Below are 8,128 nucleotides of genomic sequence, written 5' to 3' on the forward strand. Positions count from 1 at the left end.
TCCCTGCACTGCCGTTTTCCACAGATAGGATGCTGTGTAATCATAGGCTCTGGTGGAGTTTGGAAAGAAAATACACATCAGCCAGAGGCAGAAATAGTCTAAGAAAGTATCAAACACAATTACCAGTCAATATCAGAACGCATTGAAGAATATCAGGAAATAGCCGATTAAACCTGTGTGGAAAAAAGTCTTATTTGTGTTTTCTCCACTTTATTTTATAGTAAGATGATACATACTTTTTCTTTTACAGTGAATACATTAAGGTGTGGTAATGCCCCTTTACACATCATCCAGACATGCATTCATATATTGCATGTTAACAATCAAAATATTGCAAATATTGTAAAGAGACTTTCAATTTCTATTTTTTTGGTCAAAAAGCACTAAAATTTTAGTTGTTTTCGCCCAACGTGGGGCTGGAACCCACGACCCTGAGATTAAGAGTCTCATGCGCTACCGACTGAGCAAGCCGGGCTCCTTTGGATGCCCATAGTTTTCTTCCCTATCCCTGCACTGCCGTTTTCCACAGATAGGATGTATTTTTTTGGTCAAAAAGCACTACAATTTTAGTTGTTTTCGCCCAACGTGGGGCTTGAACCCACGACCCTGAGATTAAGAGTCTCATGCTCTACCGACTGAGCTAGCCGGGCTCCTTTGGATGCCTATAGTTTTCTTCCCTATCCCTGCACAGCCGCTTTCCACAGATAGGATGCTGTGTAATCATAGGCTCTGGTGGAGTTTGGAAAGAAAATACACATCAGCCAGAGGCAGAAATAGTCTAAGAAAGTATCAAACACAATTACCAGTCAATATCAGAACGCATTGAAGAATATCAGGAAATAGCCGATTAAACCTGTGTGGAAAAAAGTCTTTGTGTTTTCTCCACTTTATTTTATAGTAAGATGATACATACTTTTTCTTTTACAGTGAATACATTAAGGTGTGGTATTGCCCCATTACACATCATCCAGACATGCATTCATATATTGCATGTTAACAATCAAAATATTGCAAATATTGTAAAGAGACTTTCAATTTCTATTTTTTTGGTCAAAAAGCACTAAAATTTTAGTTGTTTTCGCCCAACGTGGGACTCGAACCCACGACCCTGAGATTAAGAGTCTCATTCTCTACCGACTGAGCTAGCCGGGCTCCTTTGGATGCCTATAGTTTTCTTCCCTATCCCTGCACTGCCGTTTTCCACAGATAGGATGCTGTGTAATCATAGGCTCTGGTGGAGTTTGGAAAGAAAATACACATCAGCCAGAGGCAGAAATAGTCTAAGAAAGTATCAAACACAATTACCAGTCAATATCAGAACGCATTGAAGAATATCAGGAAATAGCCGATTAAACCTGTGTGGAAAAAAGTCTTATTTGTGTTTTCTCCACTTTATTTTATAGTAAGATGATACATACTTTTTCTTTTACAGTGAATACATTAAGGTGTGGTATTGCCCCTTTACACATCATCCAGACATGCATTCATATATTGCATGTTAACAATCAAAATATTGCAAATATTGTAAAGAGACTTTCAATTTCTATTTTTTTGGTCAAAAAGCACTAAAATTTTAGTTGTTTTCACCCAACTTGGGGCTCAAACCCACGACCCTGAGATTAAGAGTCTCATGCGCTACCGACTGAGCAAGCTGGGCTCCTTTGGATGCCCATAGTTTTCTTCCCTATCCCTGCACTGCCGTTTTCCACAGATAGGATGTATTTTTTTGGTCAAAAAGCACTACAATTTTAGTTGTTTTCGCCCAACGTGGGGCTTGAACCCACGACCCTGAGATTAAGAGTCTCATGCGCTACCGACTGAGCAAGCCGGGCTCCTTTGGATGCCCATAGTTTTCTTCCCTATCCCTGCACTGCCGTTTTCCACAGATAGGATGTATTTTTTTGGTCAAAAAGCACTACAATTTTAGTTGTTTTCGCCCAACGTGGGGCTCAAACCCACGACCCTGAGATTAAGAGTCTCATGCTCTACCGACTGAGCTAGCCGGGCTCCTTTGGATGCCTATAGTTTTCTTCCCTATCCCTGCACTGCCGCTTTCCACAGATACGATGCTGTGTAATCATAGGCTCTGGTGGAGTTTGGAAAGAAAATACACATCAGCCAGAGGCAGAAATAGTCTAAGAAAGTATCAAACACAATTACCAGTCAATATCAGAACGCATTGAAGAATATCAGGAAATAGCCGATTAAACCTGTGTGGAAAAAAGTCTTTGTGTTTTCTCCACTTTATTTTATAGTAAGATGATACATACTTTTTCTTTTACAGTGAATACATTAAGGTGTGGTATTGCCCCATTACACATCATCCAGACATGCATTCATATATTGCATGTTAACAATCAAAATATTGCAAATATTGTAAAGAGACTTTCAATTTCTATTTTTTTGGTCAAAAAGCACTAAAATTTTAGTTGTTTTCGCCCAACGTGGGACTCGAACCCACGACCCTGAGATTAAGAGTCTCATTCTCTACCGACTGAGCTAGCCGGGCTCCTTTGGATGCCTATAGTTTTCTTCCCTATCCCTGCACTGCCGTTTTCCACAGATAGGATGCTGTGTAATCATAGGCTCTGGTGGAGTTTGGAAAGAAAATACACATCAGCCAGAGGCAGAAATAGTCTAAGAAAGTATCAAACACAATTACCAGTCAATATCAGAACGCATTGAAGAATATCAGGAAATAGCCGATTAAACCTGTGTGGAAAAAAGTCTTATTTGTGTTTTCTCCACTTTATTTTATAGTAAGATGATACATACTTTTTCTTTTACAGTGAATACATTAAGGTGTGGTATTGCCCCTTTACACATCATCCAGACATGCATTCATATATTGCATGTTAACAATCAAAATATTGCAAATATTGTAAAGAGACTTTCAATTTCTATTTTTTTGGTCAAAAAGCACTAAAATTTTAGTTGTTTTCACCCAACTTGGGGCTCAAACCCACGACCCTGAGATTAAGAGTCTCATGCGCTACCGACTGAGCAAGCTGGGCTCCTTTGGATGCCCATAGTTTTCTTCCCTATCCCTGCACTGCCGTTTTCCACAGATAGGATGTATTTTTTTGGTCAAAAAGCACTACAATTTTAGTTGTTTTCGCCCAACGTGGGGCTTGAACCCACGACCCTGAGATTAAGAGTCTCATGCGCTACCGACTGAGCAAGCCGGGCTCCTTTGGATGCCCATAGTTTTCTTCCCTATCCCTGCACTGCCGTTTTCCACAGATAGGATGTATTTTTTTGGTCAAAAAGCACTACAATTTTAGTTGTTTTCGCCCAACGTGGGGCTCAAACCCACGACCCTGAGATTAAGAGTCTCATGCTCTACTGACTGAGCTAGCCGGGCTCCTTTGGATGCCTATAGTTTTCTTCCCTATCCCTGCACAGCCGCTTTCCACAGATAGGATGCTGTGTAATCATAGGCTCTGGTGGAGTTTGGAAAGAAAATACACATCAGCCAGAGGCAGAAATAGTCTAAGAAAGTATCAAACACAATTACCAGTCAATATCAGAACGCATTGAAGAATATCAGGAAATAGCCGATTAAACCTGTGTGGAAAAAAGTCTTTGTGTTTTCTCCACTTTATTTTATAGTAAGATGATACATACTTTTTCTTTTACAGTGAATACATTAAGGTGTGGTATTGCCCCATTACACATCATCCAGACATGCATTCATATATTGCATGTTAACAATCAAAATATTGCAAATATTGTAAAGAGACTTTCAATTTCTATTTTTTTGGTCAAAAAGCACTAAAATTTTAGTTGTTTTCGCCCAACGTGGGACTCGAACCCACGACCCTGAGATTAAGAGTCTCACTCTCTACCGACTGAGCTAGCCGGGCTCCTTTGGATGCCTATAGTTTTCTTCCCTATCCCTGCACTGCCGTTTTCCACAGATAGGATGCTGTGTAATCATAGGCTCTGGTGGAGTTTGGAAAGAAAATACACATCAGCCAGAGGCAGAAATAGTCTAAGAAAGTATCAAACACAATTACCAGTCAATATCAGAACGCATTGAAGAATATCAGGAAATAGCCGATTAAACCTGTGTGGAAAAAAGTCTTATTTGTGTTTTCTCCACTTTATTTTATAGTAAGATGATACATACTTTTTCTTTTACAGTGAATACATTAAGGTGTGGTATTGCCCCTTTACACATCATCCAGACATGCATTCATATATTGCATGTTAACAATCAAAATATTGCAAATATTGTAAAGAGACTTTCAATTTCTATTTTTTTGGTCAAAAAGCACTAAAATTTTAGTTGCTTTCGCCCAACGTGGGGCTCGAACCCACGACCCTGAGATTAAGAGTATCATGCTCTACCGACTGAGCTAGCTGGGCTCCTTTTGATGCCCATAGTTTTCTTCCCTATCCCTGCACTGCCGTTTTCCACAGATAGGATGCTGTGTAATCATAGGCTCTGGTGGAGTTTGGAAAGAAAATACACATCAGCCAGAGGTAGAAATAGTCTAAGAAAGTATCAAACACAATTACCAGTCAATATCAGAACGCATTGAAGAATATCAGGAAATAGCCGATTAAACCTGTGTGGAAAAAAGTCTTATTTGTGTTTTCTCCACTTTATTTTATAGTAAGATGATACATACTTTTTCTTTTACAGTGAATACATTAAGGTGTGGTATTGCCCCATTACACATCATCCAGACATGCATTCATATATTGCATGTTAACAATCAAAATATTGCAAATATTGTAAAGAGACTTTCAATTTCTATTTTTTTGGTCAAAAAGCACTAAAATTTTAGTTGTTTTCGCCCAACGTGGGGCTCGAACCCACGACCCTGAGATTAAGAGTCTCATGCTCTACCAACTGAGCTAGCCGGGCTCCTTAGGATGCCTATAGTTTTCTTCCCTATCCCTGCACTGCCGTTTTCCACAGATAGGATGCTGTGTAATCATAGGCTCTGGTGGAGTTTGGAAAGAAAATACACATCAGCCAGAGGCAGAAATAGTCTAAGAAAGTATCAAACACAATTACCAGTCAATATCAGAACGCATTGAAGAATATCAGGAAATAGCCGATTAAACCTGTGTGGAAAAAAGTCTTATTTGTGTTTTCTCCACTTTATTTTATAGTAAGATGATACATACTTTTTCTTTTACAGTGAATACATTAAGGTGTCCTATTGCCCCTTTACACATCATCCAGACATGCATTCATATATTGCATGTTAACAATCAAAATATTGCAAATGTTGTAAAGAGACTTTCAATTTCTATTTTTTTGGTCAAAAAGCACTAAGATTTTAGTTGTTTTCGCCCAACGTGGGTCTTGAACCCACGACCCTGAGATTAAGAGTCTCATGCGCTACCGACTGAGCAAGCCGGGCTCCTTTGGATGCCCATAGTTTTCTTCCCTATCCCTGCACTGCCGTTTTCCACAGATAGGATGTATTTTTTTGGTCAAAAAGCACTACAATTTTAGTTGTTTTCGCCCAACGTGGGGCTCGAACCCACGACCCTGAGATTAAGAGTCTCATGCTCTACCGACTGAGCTAGCCGGGCTCCTTTGGATGCCTATAGTTTTCTTCCCTATCCCTGCACAGCCGCTTTCCACAGATAGGATGCTGTGTAATCATAGGCTCTGGTGGAGTTTGGAAAGAAAATACACATCAGCCAGAGGCAGAAATAGTCTAAGAAAGTATCAAACACAATTACCAGTCAATATCAGAACGCATTGAAGAATATCAGGAAATAGCCGATTAAACCTGTGTGGAAAAAAGTCTTATTTGTGTTTTCTCCACTTTATTTTATAGTAAGATGATACATACTTTTTCTTTTACAGTGAATACATTAAGGTGTGGTATTGCCCCATTACACATCATCCAGACATGCATTCATATATTGCATGTTAACAATCAAAATATTGCAAATATTGTAAAGAGACTTTCAATTTCTATTTTTTTGGTCAAAAAGCACTAAAATTTTAGTTGTTTTCGCCCAACGTGGGACTCGAACCCACGACCCTGAGATTAAGAGTCGCATTCTCTACCGACTGAGCTAGCCGGGCTCCTTTGGATGCCTATAGTTTTCTTCCCTATCCCTGCACTGCCGTTTTCCACAGATAGGATGCTGTGTAATCATAGGCTCTGGTGGAGTTTGGAAAGAAAATACACATCAGCCAGAGGCAGAAATAGTCTAAGAAAGTATCAAACACAATTACCAGTCAATATCAGAACGCATTGAAGAATATCAGGAAATAGCCGATTAAACCTGTGTGGAAAAAAGTCTTATTTGTGTTTTCTCCACTTTATTTTATAGTAAGATGATACATACTTTTTCTTTTACAGTGAATACATTAAGGTGTGGTAATGCCCCTTTACACATCATCCAGACATGCATTCATATATTGCATGTTAACAATCAAAATATTGCAAATATTGTAAAGAGACTTTCAATTTCTATTTTTTTGGTCAAAAAGCACTAAAATTTTAGTTGTTTTCGCCCAACGTGGGGCTGGAACCCACGACCCTGAGATTAAGAGTCTCATGCGCTACCGACTGAGCAAGCCGGGCTCCTTTGGATGCCCATAGTTTTCTTCCCTATCCCTGCACTGCCGTTTTCCACAGATAGGATGTATTTTTTTGGTCAAAAAGCACTACAATTTTAGTTGTTTTCGCCCAACGTGGGGCTTGAACCCACGACCCTGAGATTAAGAGTCTCATGCTCTACCGACTGAGCTAGCCGGGCTCCTTTGGATGCCTATAGTTTTCTTCCCTATCCCTGCACAGCCGCTTTCCACAGATAGGATGCTGTGTAATCATAGGCTCTGGTGGAGTTTGGAAAGAAAATACACATCAGCCAGAGGCAGAAATAGTCTAAGAAAGTATCAAACACAATTACCAGTCAATATCAGAACGCATTGAAGAATATCAGGAAATAGCCGATTAAACCTGTGTGGAAAAAAGTCTTTGTGTTTTCTCCACTTTATTTTATAGTAAGATGATACATACTTTTTCTTTTACAGTGAATACATTAAGGTGTGGTATTGCCCCATTACACATCATCCAGACATGCATTCATATATTGCATGTTAACAATCAAAATATTGCAAATATTGTAAAGAGACTTTCAATTTCTATTTTTTTGGTCAAAAAGCACTAAAATTTTAGTTGTTTTCGCCCAACGTGGGACTCGAACCCACGACCCTGAGATTAAGAGTCTCATTCTCTACCGACTGAGCTAGCCGGGCTCCTTTGGATGCCTATAGTTTTCTTCCCTATCCCTGCACTGCCGTTTTCCACAGATAGGATGCTGTGTAATCATAGGCTCTGGTGGAGTTTGGAAAGAAAATACACATCAGCCAGAGGCAGAAATAGTCTAAGAAAGTATCAAACACAATTACCAGTCAATATCAGAACGCATTGAAGAATATCAGGAAATAGCCGATTAAACCTGTGTGGAAAAAAGTCTTATTTGTGTTTTCTCCACTTTATTTTATAGTAAGATGATACATACTTTTTCTTTTACAGTGAATACATTAAGGTGTGGTATTGCCCCTTTACACATCATCCAGACATGCATTCATATATTGCATGTTAACAATCAAAATATTGCAAATATTGTAAAGAGACTTTCAATTTCTATTTTTTTGGTCAAAAAGCACTAAAATTTTAGTTGTTTTCACCCAACTTGGGGCTCAAACCCACGACCCTGAGATTAAGAGTCTCATGCGCTACCGACTGAGCAAGCTGGGCTCCTTTGGATGCCCATAGTTTTCTTCCCTATCCCTGCACTGCCGTTTTCCACAGATAGGATGTATTTTTTTGGTCAAAAAGCACTACAATTTTAGTTGTTTTCGCCCAACGTGGGGCTTGAACCCACGACCCTGAGATTAAGAGTCTCATGCGCTACCGACTGAGCAAGCCGGGCTCCTTTGGATGCCCATAGTTTTCTTCCCTATCCCTGCACTGCCGTTTTCCACAGATAGGATGTATTTTTTTGGTCAAAAAGCACTACAATTTTAGTTGTTTTCGCCCAACGTGGGGCTCAAACCCACGACCCTGAGATTAAGAGTCTCATGCTCTACCGACTGAGCTAGCCGGGCTCCTTTGGATGCCTATAGTTTTCTTCCCTA

At 39.6% G+C, this 8,128-nt stretch overlaps 1 non-coding gene across 1 annotated transcript; it reads right to left on the bottom strand.

Moving 5' to 3' along the window:
* Positions 1 to 4,803: 4,803 nt before the first annotated feature.
* On the bottom strand, positions 4,804 to 4,876 carry TRNAK-CUU (transfer RNA lysine (anticodon CUU)). The gene has a single exon. It is a non-coding gene; the product is annotated as a tRNA-Lys (tRNA).
* Positions 4,877 to 8,128: the final 3,252 nt, after the last annotated feature.

This window comes from Ambystoma mexicanum, chromosome 4q (genome assembly GCF_040938575.1).
Source record: "Ambystoma mexicanum isolate Mex_15411 chromosome 4q, UKY_AmexF1_1, whole genome shotgun sequence".
Taxonomy (NCBI): domain Eukaryota; kingdom Metazoa; phylum Chordata; class Amphibia; order Caudata; family Ambystomatidae; genus Ambystoma; species Ambystoma mexicanum.